Below are 16,413 nucleotides of genomic sequence, written 5' to 3'. Positions count from 1 at the left end.
TAATTTTTTAGGTCCTCCAAATTTGGCTGCAATTTTATTTTCCAATATTACAATTTTCTCCTTTTTTTCTACCCATCTTTTGTTGTCTTATTCCTGCAACCAAATTGTCTGCATCTCTTCATAATAGGCCTTCATCCCTCAGCTTTATTTTAGTAGTACGGTCTCCATGAGCAGCTTTAATGAGGCTAATCATTGGCCTCCTCCATTTTAAAACTCCTTTAGGTCTTAAAGCATATCCTGTTTGTTTTATTAAAACAAATGCTTTGTTTTTTGTTAATTGTGTGGATAGTCATCTCTTGAAGGGCAGAATCGCCCTGATAATGTTTTAGAAGCCAGGGACTTTGCTTGTCTTGTTCACCATTGTATCTTTAGCATCTGCCACAGGACTGCAGTACGTAGTAGTTGTTCCAAAACATTTTTAACCGACCGGAGAAATAAATTTGTACTACTTTGGCCTCCATAGAATACATAGAACATAAATTGGTTGCCCTGAACACATTTTTGGCAGGTTTAACTAGTTGACTCTTATCCAGAAAATTTAGATTAAAAGCTTTTTTCCCCCCACGAATACTATAATTTTCCCATTTATTTTTGAGTATATAGATATGGCCTATTGCTGGATATCTCTTTGGTTTGCGGATTGTTTTTTATGGGTAGCTTTATGCCTCAGTATTCTCAGTGAAATGAGAATTACAATTAAAAGTGGGGCTTTTGGTACTTAAACCAATTTGATAATCTGTATGTGTAGATTGCTTGCTTTGTAGATTGCTTGTCTTAATTCATTTCATATAATGTAAATTATACAGTTCAGCCTTTGTATAACTTCTGCGACATAGTATCTCATTTTTGTTAATTGACAGTTTAATATAAAATTAAAAAGATAATATGAATGTAATTGGGGAGTAGTAATAACAGTGATAGAGAAAATGAAGAAAATCCTAAATGGTTAATTCATCTTAGAATTTAGGCAGTGTGCCTTTAGTTAATCCAGTGTGAAATGCAACTGTATTTTTTTTCCAAAGTGCACCACAGCTAAATTTTTTTTTTATCATCATTCCTTTCCTCTTCCTTCCCTTAAACTTGCTCCCTTCTGTGTCCCCTGTGTACCCATTCCCTGCAGCGTTCCCTGCTGGCTGTGGTGGAGATTGGTGTGCTGTGAATTGCATAATCACCCAAATGAGTACCAGAGGAGTCTAAGAAACCCTGGCAACTGACTGCTTGCTTTCACCAGGAATAGGGACCTTTTTCTGAATTTCCTGCCCTCAGGTAATACTTCTATTCCCCATCCTTTTTTTTTTTCCATTCTATAAATGCAAGCACTTAATATGCCTGGCATTAAGATACTTTGAGAATATTTTCTTATTGTTTTAGTCAGGTATCTATTTCATTTTCTTTACTATGTAGCTAGAGACTCATGTAATTCCTCTCTGAGTGTCGTCTTTTTTTTTGAGACAGAGTCTCACCCTGTAGTCAATGTGTTTTCTAACAGATAAGGTTTGGCAACATACTTAAAGTTATAACCATCTCTTCCTGATGTTGCAAGAGAGTTTTGTAACTTCCTGCCAGCTATTTGGAAATAGTAGTTAGCATTTGATCTACTTTTAAATGAATGGGTAAGGCTTCTTAGTCTAATGTAATTAGTGAGGTACAAGGTTCTTTTGATAAAGAGGCTGTTTTGAATAATTCTCTCATTCATCATTGAGGGATTTAAGAATTTATTTTGTGTATTTAATGTTAGTTATAATCTTTATCAAAGAGATTGAAATAAGTCTCACAAACAGCAGTACAAATGGGATTCTTTTTTTTTTTTTTTTTTTTTTTTTTTGAAGCGATTGGAGTGGTGGGGGGGATAAGGTGTTGCTCTGTTGCCCAGGCTAGGGTGCAGTAGTGCAGTCACTGTGCATTGTAACCTCAAACTCCGGGGCCCCAGTGATCCTCCTGCCTCAGCCACCAGAGTAGCTGGGACTATTGGCACGCACCCCATGCCTGGCTGTGTTTTTAAGTTTTTATAGAAATGAAGTCTCACTATGTTGCCCAGGCTGGTCTCAGAACTCCTGGGCTCAAGCAGTCCTCCCACCTAGGCCTCCCAAAGTGCCGGGATTACAGGTATGCACCAGCATGCTCTGCCAGGATTCATTTTTGAAGAGTTTAAGGGTTTTACCCCATTCTCTTCTACCCTCTCCTCTCCTTTTAAAAATTTCATTATCAGGGATAGCAGTTACATTATAAAACCAAGTTCTTGGAAATGGTGCTGAATTTCTTTCAATTTAGGACTCAAGTGAAAAACCTAGAAACTCATATCACTGAATACTTCTAATTCTTGGGAAATTTATCCACATAAATACTTTGAACTTCCAAAAGTCTTGTGATGAATTGTTAATTAAATGCCACAAGTAGAATTGTGCAACTTATTACACACTTACCTAAGAGTAATGGACAATTGATAAACTTCTTGGATGTGTGCTAACTAGCAATTGTATAGGCCTAGTGACCTAAATATTGTTTTACATTCTTGTCTGCATTGATTCCATGCTTTCCTTTTGGAATCTGGATCTCAAACAGAATTGCCAAGGGAAAGGTGCCAAGCTTTAACTTCAGGTAGAAACCTTTGAGATTCACTTTAATATATTAATAGTTAAAGTCTTTTACTGTTTAAAATGGCTTTCAAGGATGGTTCTGATTTTGTGTATACCTCTAGCAAATCCTCTGAGACACTTGCTCATGAAGTATAATCACAACTGTAGCCCTTTGTTTTTTCTAGATTATACCTCCTTAAAACATATCTTTTTTTTTTTTGAGACAGAGTCTCGCGCTGTAGCCCAGGCTGGAGTGCAGTGGCCGGATCTCAGCTCACTGCAAGCTCCGCCTCCCGGGTTCACACCATTCTCCGGCCTCAGCCTCCCGAGTAGCTGGGACTACAGGCGCCCGCCACCTCGCCCGGCTATTTTTTGTATTTCTTAGTAGAGACGGGGTTTCACCATGTTAGCCAGGATGGTCTCGATCTCCTGACCTCGTGATCCGCCCATCTCAGCCTCCCAAAGTGCTGGGATTACAGGCTTGAGCCACCGCGCCCGGCCTATCTTTTTTTTTTTAACCTGGTTTATGCTTAGCTTATTCAAGGTGAAGTGTATTCCAAGTTTTAACCACAGCTATCCATGTGTTGAATTATTCAAGTCATCTACCAAGATTAATTCCTTTTTCTTCTTTACCTTCCTATTTTAATCAGTCACGATTATATTGAAATAACTATTGAACTTATCCTCTTTATCCTGAACCTAGGACATAGCAAGTTGCTTGGAATAAAGTGGATGTCAGTAAGATTTGAATATCTTTCATCACCAGATTTTATTAATTGTTTATTGCATCAGTTGTTGCAACTAAACACTAAGTATTTTCATGTCCTTTGGGTCTCATACTTCTGTATTCCATCCTTGGCGCTGTTAAGAGAAAGATGTTTCCAAAATGCTAATCTTAACATTTAATTTCTTGCTAAAAATCTTTTAATGGCTCCTGTTTAAGCTTTTTTTTTAATAAAAAATTTTGTTTATAACAGTAGAATTTTTGTGCCCAAAGAGATTTTAAAATAGAACTTTACTACGTAAAGTAGACAAAAGTAGAGCTCCTCTAGTTGAATCAGTAATTGGACGGTGGGTGGTGGTAGTTCCTCTGGCATATTCTTTTTTTTTCTTGTCTCACCTGGGTTGAACCATGAGCAGTCTTCTTAGGGGCACTGTGGGAACAACATTGATGTATAGGTTAAAACCCATATTCCTTGGCGTGGAAAACAAGAGTCCTTCATGATCTGGCTTCAGTTGGCTTCTCAAGGAATATTGTTTCTTTCCAAACTACCTGATGCCTTATCTTATGTCTGTGCCTACTGTGTGTGACCCTATAATCTTGAACATGCTGCTGCTGCCTCTGCCTGAAATGTCCTTCTCTCTGCCTTATTCACTTGGCAAAAACTTACTGTTAAAAACATAGCTTGAGTGCTGCCTACTTTTGTGAAGCCTTCCCAAAGTCTTCTTTACTATTTTCTTTATTTTAATAGATAGAGTGCCTTACTCCTTTGCCCTGGCTGTTCTCGAACTCCTGGGCTCAAGTGATCCTCCCACCTCAGCCTCCCAAAGTGTTGGGATTACAGGCATGAGCCACTGCACCTGGACACCTACTTTACTATTAACAGACTTGATCATCACCCTTTTCCTTGTGACTCTATTTTATTCTGTTGCCATTTTTATTGTATGACCTATCACATAGTACCTAGCACATAGTAAGATCATAACATATTGCAATGATTTATTTATACGCTTGCTTCTAATAATAAAATGTGAAGTTCTTGAAAACAGTAACTATTTCTTATTTGTGTGTGTTTTTTTTTTTATAACTATTTCTTATTTGTTTAAATTTCCCAAGAGCCTAATGAGTGACTGGCAAGTAGTAGGCACTCAGTTTTTGCTATGAAGGATATATGTCTAGTTGTGTCAGATCTTCTGGTATTTCAATAAAATCTAGATGCCCAGATTTTCTGCCCTGCCCCCCTCACTCTATTGCCACTCACTCTGTTGCCCATGCTGGAGTGCTATGGTGTGATCACAACTCACTGCAGCCTTGACCTCCCAGGTGTAAGTGATCCTCCTGCCTTATCCTCCCAAGTAGTTGAGACCACAGGTATGCCACCATGCTCAGCTAATGTTTTATTTTTTCTAGAGATGGGGGTCTCCCTATGTTTCCCAGAGTGGTCTCAAACTCTTGCCCTCAGCTAATCCTGCCTTGGGCCTCCCAAAGTGTTGGGATTGTAGGCATTAGCCACCATACCCAACCTGATGCCCAGATTTTCTTTTTTTTTTTTTGAGATGGAGTCTCACTCTGTCACCCAGGCTGGAGTGCAGTGGTGCAATCTTGGCTCACTGCGGCCTCTGCTTCCCACGTTCTAGCGATTCTCCTTCCTCAGCCTCCCTAAGTAGCTGGGATTACAGGCGTGCACCACCATGTCTGGCTAATTTTTGTATTTTTAGTAGAGACGGGGTTTCACCATATTGGCCAGGCTTATCTCGAACTCCTGACCTCAGGTGATCCGCCCATCTTGGCCCCCCAAAGTGCTGGGATTACAGGAGTGAGCCACTGTGCCCGGCCTTAATGCCTAGATTTTAATGTAAGGTCTATCCATGTATATATATGGACCTTTATATGTGTGTGTGTGTGTGTGTGTGTGTGTGTGTGTATATATATATTTAGGCAGGGTCTCACTCTGTCATGCAGGTGGGAGTATAGTGGTGTGATCATAACTCAATTCAACTTTTAACTCCTGGGATCAAACAATCCTTCTGCCTCAGCCTTCCAAGTGGCTAGGACTACAGGTATGTGCCACCATGCCCAGCTAATTTTTATTATTATTATTTTTTGAGACGGAGTCTCACTTTGTTTCCCAGGCTGGAGTGCAGTGGAGTGATCTCGGCTCACTGCAACCTCTGCCTCCTGGGTTCAAGTGATTCTCCTGCCTCAGCCTCCTTGAGTAGCTGGGATTACAGGCGCGTTCCACCATGCCCAGCTAATTTTTTTTTTTGTATTTTTAGTAGAGATGGGGTTTCACCATGTTGGTCAGGCTGGTCTCGAACTCCTGACCTCGTGATCCATCCTCAGCCGCCCAGAGTGCTGGGATTACAGGTGTGAGCCACCATGTCCAGCTAATTTTTTTTTTTTTTTTAATATTTTGTAGAGACAGGATCTCTGTGTTGCCCAGGCTGGTCTCAAACTCCTGGTGTCAAGCAGTCCTCCTTGCCTCAGCCTCCCTCAGTGCTGGGATTACAGGCATGAGCCACTGTGCCCTGCCTAGGTCTACACATTTTTAACGGTTTTTATTTCTTTCTTTCTTTATTTGAGAGACAAGGTCTCTCTCTCTCTCCCAGACTGGAGTGCAGGGTGTGATCATAGTGCACACTTAAACGCAGCCTCAAACTTCTTGGCTTAAGTGATCCTCCTGCCTCAACCTCCCAAGTAGCTAAGTCTACAAGCATGCACCACCATGCCTGGCTAATTAAAAAAAAAAAAAATTCTTGTAGAGATGGGGTCTTGCTATGATTCCCAGGCTGATCTTGAACTCCTGGCTTCAAGCAGTCTTTCTGTCTTCTGCCTTCCAAAGTGTTGGGGGTACAGGCATGAGCTACAATGCCTATCCTATTTTAAAGGTTAACAACAAATTAAGATTTTTAAAAACACAGTGTGGGCCAAATAGTATCTGTGGGCAGATAGCTCACAGGCTGCCCGTCTGCATTCTTTCATTTTTTAAATGTTTATTTGGAAAAACCGGTTATATGAGATTGATTTTTTTTCATTACACGCATAATTACAAAAATAACCAAGTCAAACAAACTCTGTGTAAATTGAGAATGCATTAAAAAAAAAAAAAACTTTTTTTTTTTTAACCATTTAAACCATTGGGAGCATACTTTGATTCTTGTTCCATTAACATTGTAGGTTTTATTTTAAAAAAATTTATGCCTTGACATTAATCAAACTCAAAGAGCCTGTCCGTCAGAAGTTCTGGAGGCCCAGACTTGCAACAGGTTTAGTGGGTGAGGACTAGGGTGGCAGTGGGCAGTCTTGGGACTGAGCCCTCAACATGTGCGATGTGGGATCTGATACCATCTCCAGATAGACAGTGTCTGAACTGAATTACAGGGCACCCAGCTGGTGTCCACTGTTTGGTGTGTGGGGGAGAAAATTCCACACACATGATCGCAGAATTTTTCTGTGTTGATGATTATTGTTGTGTGAGCAGAGGAAAAACATGGTTAGAGAGTTTCCCTATACATCACAACACTCAGTTCCTTCTAAAATACCATATATATATATTTTTTAATTTATTGTTTTTGGCTCTCTCTGCCCTGACTGTAGTAAGCCCTGCAGCGCAAAGATCTTTGTCTGTCTATTCTCTCATACATCCCAAGCACCCAGATTGGTGTCTGCCACATAGTAGGTCCTCAGTAAATATTTGTTGAATGTACAACACCTTTAATCTCTCAGACACTCTGCTAGGGACTGAGGACAAGATCCCTGCTCTCCTGGAGTTGATCTTCTAGTTGGGGAGAAGCAAACTTGTAAGAAGGCAAGTAATTGCAAATTCTGATAGACCAGGAAGATCAAAGTGGATGAAGCGAGCAGAGCATGAGAGGGGAGGAGAGAGGAGAGAAGCTGCTCTGAAGGGGTGATGAGTTAGGGTAAACCTAGGAGATGAGAAGGATGAGAGGGTGAAAAGCATGCCAGGCACAGGGAGCTTCTTGTCCAACTGTTCTCAGGGGAGAAAAGTTTGACCTTTTCTAGGAACAGATGGAGAGAAGGCAAGGGATCCTAAGGGAGGTGGTGCAAGGGCTTTTGGGCTTTGGGGGAGTTTGGGGTTTACCTAAAATGTAGTAGAGAAAAGGGTTCTTGAAGAGTTTTCAGCAGGGGTGGGGCATGTGGGATTTGTGTAAAGCAGGGAGCAAACTACAACTCAAGGGCCTGCTTTGGCTCACTGCCTATTTTGGGAAACAAAGTTTTATTGGATCATAGACACACCATTAGTTTGAGCTACAAAGGCAGAATTTATGAAAAAGAAAATGTTTATACCTGGAATATATGCTAAGTCTTACAAATTTGTACTGAAAGCTCCTTGAGGGTAAGAGTTGCCATATATTGCTACAATGCCTAGTAAATGCTCAGTTTTTAAATATGGTTGAATTGAAAATTTATCAGTATGATAATGGAATGGTAACTAATCCTAAAATACCTCTTAAATTAAAATTGTACAGGTTTAGTTATAGTCTGGGCTGTACTTTAATGAGACCTTCAGCATTTGACTTAACCTCTCTAGGCTTGACATTCTCTGCTATAAAATGAGGAGGTTGGATTAAATTATTTGATATTCTTTGTAGTATGAGGACTGCCTATGTCTCTACTTTTTTTTTTTTAAGCTTAGAATTGCTTCTAGTATCTTCATTGGATGGCAGATGCAATGGGGTGGTTTTCAAAAGGCTATGGTTCTAATACCTTATATGTTTTTATTCCCTTAGATTTTATTAATAGTTAACAAGTTCATTTATTTTATTTTATTATTTGAGATGGTGTCTCACTATGTTGCTCAGGCTGGTCTGGAATTCCTGGGCTTAGGTGATACCACCTTAGCCTCCTGAGTATCTGGGATTACAAGCAGGCACCACCATGCCTGGCTAAATTCATTATTTTTTTAACATTGTTTAACACAACAAAAAACGCACAAATCATAGGAGAAAAAAATAGTCCATCAAAATTAAAACGTGTGTCCTTCGAAAGACACTGTAACTACAGAGCAAACCATAGACTGGGAGAAAACAAATATAAGGAAATCTCAAACTCCCGACCTCACGTGATCCGCCCCCCGCCTCGGCCTCCCAAAGTGGTGGGATTACAGGCGTGAGCCATTGTGCGAGGCCTAGTTTGCATTTTCTAGAATTTTATATAAATGTATATTTTTTTTCCTGGCTTCTTTCACTCAGCATAATTATCTTGCAATTAATGTATTTTGTTATATGCATACCTTCTTATTGCTGAGTATTCAGTTGTGAATATGCCACAATTTATCCATTTACCTATTGATAAATATTTGGGTTGTGTCCATTTGTCAGCTATTAGAAATGAATCTATTATGAACATTCATGTATAAATCTTCATGAGGACATAGGACTTTCTCTCTCTCTCTCTCTCTCTCTCTCCCTCTCTCTCTTCCTCTCTCTTTTACATAATTGTATGTGCTATGCTTTCATATGAAGGACCTAAGATTTTCATTCCTTTTAAGTAAATTCCTAGTAGTAGAATGGTTAGGTATATGCTAGGTATATGTATCACTTAAAAAAAATTCCAAACAGCTTTCCAAAGTAGTTTCAACTTGTTTATTTTACATTCTCACAAATACGTATATGAGAGTTCCAGTTGCTCCATATCTTCACCAATACTCAGTATGGTTAGCCTTTTTAATTTTAGCTATTTTAATGGATAAGTAGTGGTATCTTACTATGGTTTTTAATTTGCATTTTTCTGATGACTAATGTTGGGCATCTTTTCAAGTGCCTGTCTGCCATCTGTGTCTTCTTTGGTTCCAGAGTCCCTTTAAATCTTTTGCCTATTTTATTTTTTATTTTTTTCTTTTTTGAGATGGAATCTTGCTCTGTCACCCAGGTTGGAGTGCAGTGGTGCAATCTTGGCTCACTGAAACCTCCACCTCCTAGGTTCAAGGAATTCTTCTGCCTCAGCCTCCTGAGTAGCTGGGATTAGAGGCGCCTGCCAGCACACTCAGCTAATTTTTGTATTTTTAGTAGAGATGAGGTTTTGCCATTTTGGCCATGCTGGTCTCAAACTCCTTATCTCAGATGATCCGTTCGCCTAGGCCTCCCAAAGTGCTGGGGTTACAGGCGTGAGCCACCGCGCCTGGGCCTTTTGCCTATTTTATTAGTGAATTGTCTTATTTTCAAGTTGTAAGAATTAAAAAAAAAAATTGTAGGTACAAGTCGTTTTTCAAAGCTTTGGAAATATTTTCTCCCAGTCCGTGGTTTGCCCTAGGTACAGTGTCTTTCGAAGGGCAGAGGTTTTAATTTTGATGGACTATTTTTTCTCCTATGATTTGTGCTTTTTTTGTTGTGTTAAATCTGCCAAACTCAAGGTCACCAATATTTTCTTCTATATATTCCTTCCTTCCTCCCTCCCTCCCTGCCTTCCTCCCTTCTCTCCTCCCTCCCTCCCTCCTTTCTTCCCTTCCTTCCTCCCTTCCTCCCTTCCCCCCTTCCCTCCTCCCTTCCCTTCCCCCTTCCCTCCCTCCCTCCCCCCCATACCTCCTTCTCTCCCTTCCTTTCTTCCTTCCTTCCTCCCTCCCTCCCTTCCTTCCTTCCTCCTTTTCTGAGATGGAGTGTTGCTCTATCGCCCAGGCCGGAGGGCAGTGGCGCAATCTTGGCTCACTGCAAACTCCGCCTCCCGGGTTCACGCCATTCTTCTGCCTCAGCCTCCCGTGTAACTGGGACTACAGGTGCCCGCCACCACGCCCGGCTAATTTTTTTGTATTTTTAGTAGAAACGAGGTTTCACCATGTTAGCCAGGATGGTCGGGATCTCCTGACCTTGTGATCCGCCTGCCTCAGCCTCCCAAAATGCTGGGATTACAGTCGTGAGCCACCGCGCCCGGCCATTTTCTTCCATATTTTAAGAAGTTTTAAAGTTGTAGTTCTTAGATTTAGGTCTGTGATAATTTAGAGTTAATTTTTGTTTATGAGGTGAGGTAACTGTCAAGGTTTTTTTGTTTTGTTTTGTTTTGTTTGTTTGCCTACGGCTATAACAGCATTCTGGTACCGTTTGTTAAAAATATTTTCATTGACTTGTTTTTGCACCTTTGTTGGAAATTAGCTAACCGTAAATTTGGGTCTATTTCTGGACTCTGTATTTTGTTGCATTTATTATTTATTTACACCCACGATTATTAGACTGCCTTGATTACTGTAGCTTTTAGATAAGTCTTGAAATTGGCAGTATAATGTTTCCAACTTTGTTCATCTTTTTCAGAGTTTTTTTTGGATATTCTAGGTCTTCTGCATTTTCATAAAAATTTTAGAATCAGTATGTCATTTCTCTCAAAAAAGAAACCTGCTTGGGTTTTGCTTAGGGTTGCCTTGAATCTCTAAGTCTTTTTGAGAGACTTGATGACATTTGAACAGTATTGAGTTTAACCCACTAATATGTTTTATTTCTTCATTTATTTAGATCTTCAATTTCTTGAAACAGTATTTTGTAGTTTTCAGTTTCTAAGTCTTGCACACCTTTTGACAAATTTATCCCTAAAAATTTCATATTTCTTATGCTAATGTTAATGGTACTTTAAAATGTTCAGTTTCTGATTGTTGCTACATATAGAAACATAATTGATTTTTTTTTTTTAATTTTATTCTATTTTTGAGACAGTCTTGCTGTGTTGCCCAGGCTGGAGTGCAGTGGCATGATTTCGGCTCACTGCAACCTCTGCCTCCTGAGTTCAAGCCGTTCTCCTGCCTCAGCCTCCCGAGTAGCTGGGACTACAGGTGCGCGCCACTATGCCCGGCTAATTTTTGTATTTTTAGTAAAGACAGGGTTTCACCATGTTGGCCAGGCTGGTCTTGCACTCTTGACCTTGTGATTTGCCCGCCTTGGCCTCCCACAGTGCTGGGGTTATATGCATGAGCCACCACGACCAGCTGATTTCTTTATTTTAATTTTTGTTGAGTGAAATTTACATACCATAAAATGGATAAACTTTCCATAATCAGTCTGATTTTTAAAAAATAAGCGTTTAATCTTAGAATAGTTATAGATTTATAGAAAGGTTGTGAAGATAATACAGAATTCTCATACTCAACATGCAGTCTCTCTTATTAGCATTTTACATTTGTATGGTTTGTCACAATTAACTAATGTTGATAATTATTAGATATTATTAGCCATACTGTGTTCAGATTTCCTTAGTATTTCTTTTACCCAATGTCCTTTTTCTGTTCCATGGTCCCATTCCAAATATATTACATTTAGTCGTCATGTCTTTTTAGGCTCCTCTTGGTTGTGCCCATTTCTCAGACGTTCCTTGTTTTTGATGACCTTGAGAGTTCTTTTGTTTTGTTTTGAGATGGTCTCACTCAGTCTTCTAGACTGGAGTGCAGTAGTGTGATTATGACTCAATGAGACTCGACCTCCTGGGCTTAAGCGGTCCTCCCGCCTCAGCCTCCTGAGCAGCTGGGACTACAGGCATGTGCCACTACGCCTGGCTAATTTTTTACTTTTGTAGAGAACATAAGCCACCGTGCCCAGCCAACCTTGAAAGTTTTGAGGAGACCTGGCCAGGTGTTTTGTATAGTTTTCTTTCAATTGGGGTTCGTCTGCTGTTTTCCTTTAAAAAAAAATTCAAAAATTTGTATAAAATTACTAATTTTTTCTAGGACCGAGAGAAATGCAAATTTCAACTGTGTCAAACTATCTTTGGTTGCTCTTTAAAATCAATACACATACAGTCCAGGATTGATAACAGTAGTATAAAAAAGGCATTCTTTGTATCTCCTCCATGATAAATCTATGATTTTAAATCTGATGCATACAAATGAGTCCCCCAGATAACTTCCTAAAATGGAGAAATGGAGATTTCTAGACCCTGCTCCATATCAAGAGCACCAGAATCTCTAGGAATGGGCTTGAAATGGAGTAGTTTTAAAAAGCACCCCAAAGGCCAGGTGTGGTGGCTCACGCCTGTAATCCCAGCACTGTGGGAGGCCACAGCAGGAGGATTGCTTGAGCCCAGGAGTTTGAGACCAGCCTGGGCAACATGGCAAGACCCCATCTCTATAAAAAAAAATAAAAATGAACTGGGCATGGTGGTGCTGGGCATGTTGAGGAGGTCGAGGTTGAGGGAGGAGAGGTTGAGGCCTGGGAGGATCACTTGAGCCCAGGAGTTCAAGGCTGCAGTGAGCTGTGATCACACCCAACTGCAGTCCAGCCGGGACGACAGAACGAGACTGCCTCAAAATAAAAAGTTCTGCGGGTAATTCTGAAGTCACTAGTGTATGTCTACTCTTTTTCTTAGGATTAGATTGGTGTTAGGGGTTTTTGGCAAGAAGACCACAGAGGTTAGTTAAGAGCTGTTTCATGTCAAATCAAGGGTATATATTATCAACATGTCTTATTATTGTTGATGCTGACTTTGATAACCTGGCTGATGTAGCATTAGCCAGGTTCTCCACTGTAAAGTTACTCGTTTCCCCTTTTTCATACTGAACATTTTGGAAGGAAGTATGTGCAGCCCTCACTAAAAGAATGAGGAGTTATGCTCCATCTCCCTGAGGCTAGAATATCTATGTAAATTTTTTGGAACTTTTCTGCCAGGGAGATTTCTCTATTTTTTCCAAGTTACTTATTTATTTAATTATGTGTTTGTATTAGTGTAGACTTCTGTATTTTTATTTTATAGTTTGTGTTATTATCCAGTACTGTTTTATTTATTTCGTTGCTCAGGTTCTTTCAGCTTTGGCTATTGGTAATTCTTTCATATGGCTCCTCTGTCCCTTCAACTGATTTATTTTTATATTGGCCTTATATCCTACAACATTGCTATACTCATTTTTTTAGTTCTGGCAATGTCTTTAATAATTCTGTATGATTTTCTACACAGGTGATCATGTCATCTGGGAAAAATAATTTTACTACTTTTCAAAACCGGATGCCTTTTATATTTTTTTCTTACCTTATCGTGTTGGCTAGAACCTTCAATACATTGTTGGAAATAAGTAATGAGAGCAAACACCCTTGCCTTGTCCCTGTCATAGGGGAAAAGCAGTTTTAGTCTTTTCTCATTACGTGTAATTTTAGCTGTAGAGTTTTTGTAGATGTCCTTTAGAGTTTTGGGGAAGTTCTCTTCTGTTCCTGTTTTGTTAAGAGTTATTTTTTCATGAATGGGTGTTGACTTTTGTAAAATGCTTTTTTGGGCTCTATTGAGAACATGATATAATTTTACCTTTTTTTTTTTTTTTTGGAGACAGGATCTTGCTCTGTTGCCCAGGCTGGAGTATGGTGGTGTTACCTAGGCACCAGCTCCAGCTCCTGGGCTCAGATGATCCCTCTTACCTCAGCCTTCTGAGTAACTTGGACTATAGGTCCTTGCTACTATGCTTAGCTAACTTAATTTTTTGTACAGATGAGGTCTCACTATTTCTGGGCTCAAGCGATCCTCCCATGCCAGCTTCCCAAAGTGTTGGGATTACAGGCATGAGCCACTGTGTCTGGCTAGATTTTACTTCTTTTTTTTTTTTTTTTTTTTTTTGAGACAGAGTCTCATTCTGTCACCCAGGCTGGAGTACAGTGGCACAATCTTGGCTCACTGCAACCTCCGCCTCCTGGGTTCAAGCGATTCTCCTGCCTCATCCTCCCGAGTAGCGGGGATTACAGGTGTGCACCACCACATCCAGCTAATTTTTTTTTTTTGTATTTTTAGTAGAGATGGGGTTTCACCATGTTGGCCAGGCTGGTCTCAAACTCCTGACCTCAGGTGATCTGCTCACATTGGCCTCTCAAAGTGCTGGGATTACAGGTGTGAGCCACCTCGCCCGACCTAGATTTTACTTTTAATGTGGTGAATTGCATTAGTTGGTTTGTGGTTGTTAAGCCAACCCTCATTTCTAAAATAAACACTTGGTGAAGATGTATTATACTTCTGGTTTTTTTTTTCTCAGACAGGATCTCACTTTCTCACCAAGGCTGGAGTGCAGTGGCAGGATCACAGCTCTGCAGCCTCAATCTCCCCGGCTTAAGCGATCTTCCTACCTCAGCCTCCCAAGTAGCTACAGGCGTGTGCCACCATGCCTAGCTAACTTAAGAATTTTTTATAGAGACGAGGTCTCACTATGTTGCCTAGGCTTGCCTGGAACTCCTGAGCTCAAGTGATCCACCTGGCTTTTTGGCCGCCCAAATTGCTGGGATTGCAGATGTGAGCCACGATGCCCGGCCTATACCTATTTATTGTTTTAAACTTTAGTTCATACCTTGGCTTGTGAAATCATTTTAGTTATGATCACTATTTTATTTTTTGAGACAGAGTTTCACCCTTTCGCCTAGGCTGGAGTGTGGTGGTGCGATCTCAGCTGACTGCAACCTCCGCTTCCCAAGCTCAAGTGATTCTCCTGCCTCAGCCTCCCAAGTAGCTGGGATTACAGGCGCCTGCCACCACATCTGGCTAATTTTTGGTATTTTTAGTGGAGACGGGGTTTTACCGTGTTGGACAGTCTGGTCTTGAACTGCCAACCTCAGGTGATCCACCTACCTCAGCCTTCCAAAGTGCTGAGACTACAGGCGTGAGCTACTGCTCCTGGCCAATCACTGTTTTAAAAGACTGAAATAGAACATAACAGACTATTAAAATACTGCTTCATGAAATTTTGGGCCTTTTTTTTTGTTTGTGTACTTACTAAGTTGTTATGTATAGTGTATTTCTTGCCTTAGGTTATGTCAAAAAATTGGAAAATCCCTTAACTAATTCACATTGTGAGCCTGGAGATAATGAAGTACTTCAGATAATGAAGTGTTGTATTAAAAGAGGTACACCTGGAGTGACAGGAGTGTAGGTGATTAAAGGAGAAAATGAAGAAATAGGAGTTTCTGTAGAAAAGCCTTGATCTCGTGTCATGGTTTTTATCTCTGTCAGTTCGTTTATGGCCTTCTCTGCATTGATTATTCTAGTTATCCATTCTTCCATTCTTTTTTCAGGATTTTTAGTTTCTTTGCGCTGGGTACGTAGTTCCTCCTTTAGCTCTGAGAAGTTTGATTGACTGAAGCCTTCTCCTCTCATCTCGTCAAAGTCATTCTCCGTCCAGCTTTGATCTGTTGCTGGTGATGAGCTGCATTCCTTTGGAGGGGGAGATGTGCTCTGATTTTTTGAATTTCCAGCTTTTCTGCCCTTTTTCCCCATCTTTCTGGTTTTATCTGCCTTTGGTCTTCGATGCTGGTGACGTACTGATGGGGTTTTGGTGTGGGTGTCCTTTCTGGTAGTTAGTTGTCCTTCTAACATTCAGGACCCTCAGCTGTAGGTCTGTTGGAGATTGCTTGAGGTCCACTCCAGACCCTGTTTGCCTGGGTATCAGCAGCAGAGGCTGCAGAAGATAGAATATTGCTGAACAGTGAGTGCTGCTGTCTGATTCTTGCTCTGGAAGCTTCGTCTCAGGGGTGTACCCCGCTGTGTGAGGTGTGAGGTGTCGGTCTGCACCTAGTGGGGGGATGTCTCCCAGTTAGGCTACTCAGGGGTCAGGGACCCACTTAAGCAGGCAGTCTGTCCCTTCTCAGATCTCAACCTCCGTGCTGGGAGATCCACTGCTCTCTTCAAAGCTGTCAGACTGTACCCAGAGGTGGAGTCTACAGAAACAGGCAGGCCTCCTTGAGCTGCGGTGGGCTCCACCCAGTTCCAGCTTCCCTGAGGCTTTGTTTACCTACTTAAACCTCAGCAATGGCGGGCGCCCCTCCCCCAGCCTCACTGCCGCCTTGCAGTTAGATCTCAGAATGCTGTGCTAGCAATGAGGGAGGCTCTGTGGCATGGGACCCAGAATCTCTGGGACACATTTAAAGCAGTTTGTAGAGGGAAATTTATAGCACTAAATGCCCACAAGTGAAAGCTGGAAAGATCTAAAATTGACCCCCTACCATCACAATTAAAAGACGTAGAGAAGCAAGAGCAAACACATTCAGAAGCTTGCAGAAGGCAAGAAATAACTAAGATCAGAGCAGAACTGAAGGAGATAGAGACACAAAAAACCCTCCAAAAAATCAGTGAATCCCGGAGCTGGTTTTTTGAAAAGATCAACAAAATTGATAGACCGCTAGCAAGACTAATAAAGAAGAAAAGAGAAGAATCAAATAG

The 16,413-nt window shown here is 40.8% G+C and overlaps 1 protein-coding gene across 2 annotated transcripts in view; it reads left to right on the top strand.

Annotated features, from left to right (window-relative positions):
• UHRF1BP1L (UHRF1 binding protein 1 like) overlaps nt 1-16,413 on the top strand; it is a 111,956-nt gene that overhangs the window by 13,484 nt on the left and 82,059 nt on the right. The window contains exon 2 of one of the 2 annotated variants that reach the window (XM_009181503.4): nt 1,121-1,266. The exons of the other annotated variant lie outside the window; for it this stretch is intronic. The gene's annotated coding sequence lies outside the window, so the exon portion shown is untranslated. The remainder of the gene's footprint in view (nt 1-1,120; nt 1,267-16,413) is intronic. 2 annotated transcript variants of the gene reach the window in all.

The sequence above is a fragment of the Papio anubis genome, chromosome 9, assembly GCF_008728515.1.
Source record: "Papio anubis isolate 15944 chromosome 9, Panubis1.0, whole genome shotgun sequence".
In the NCBI taxonomy this organism is placed as follows: Eukaryota; Metazoa; Chordata; class Mammalia; order Primates; family Cercopithecidae; genus Papio; species Papio anubis.
The sequence above is the reverse complement of the archived record's forward strand: the minus strand, read 5'-3'. Positions and strand labels throughout refer to the sequence as shown.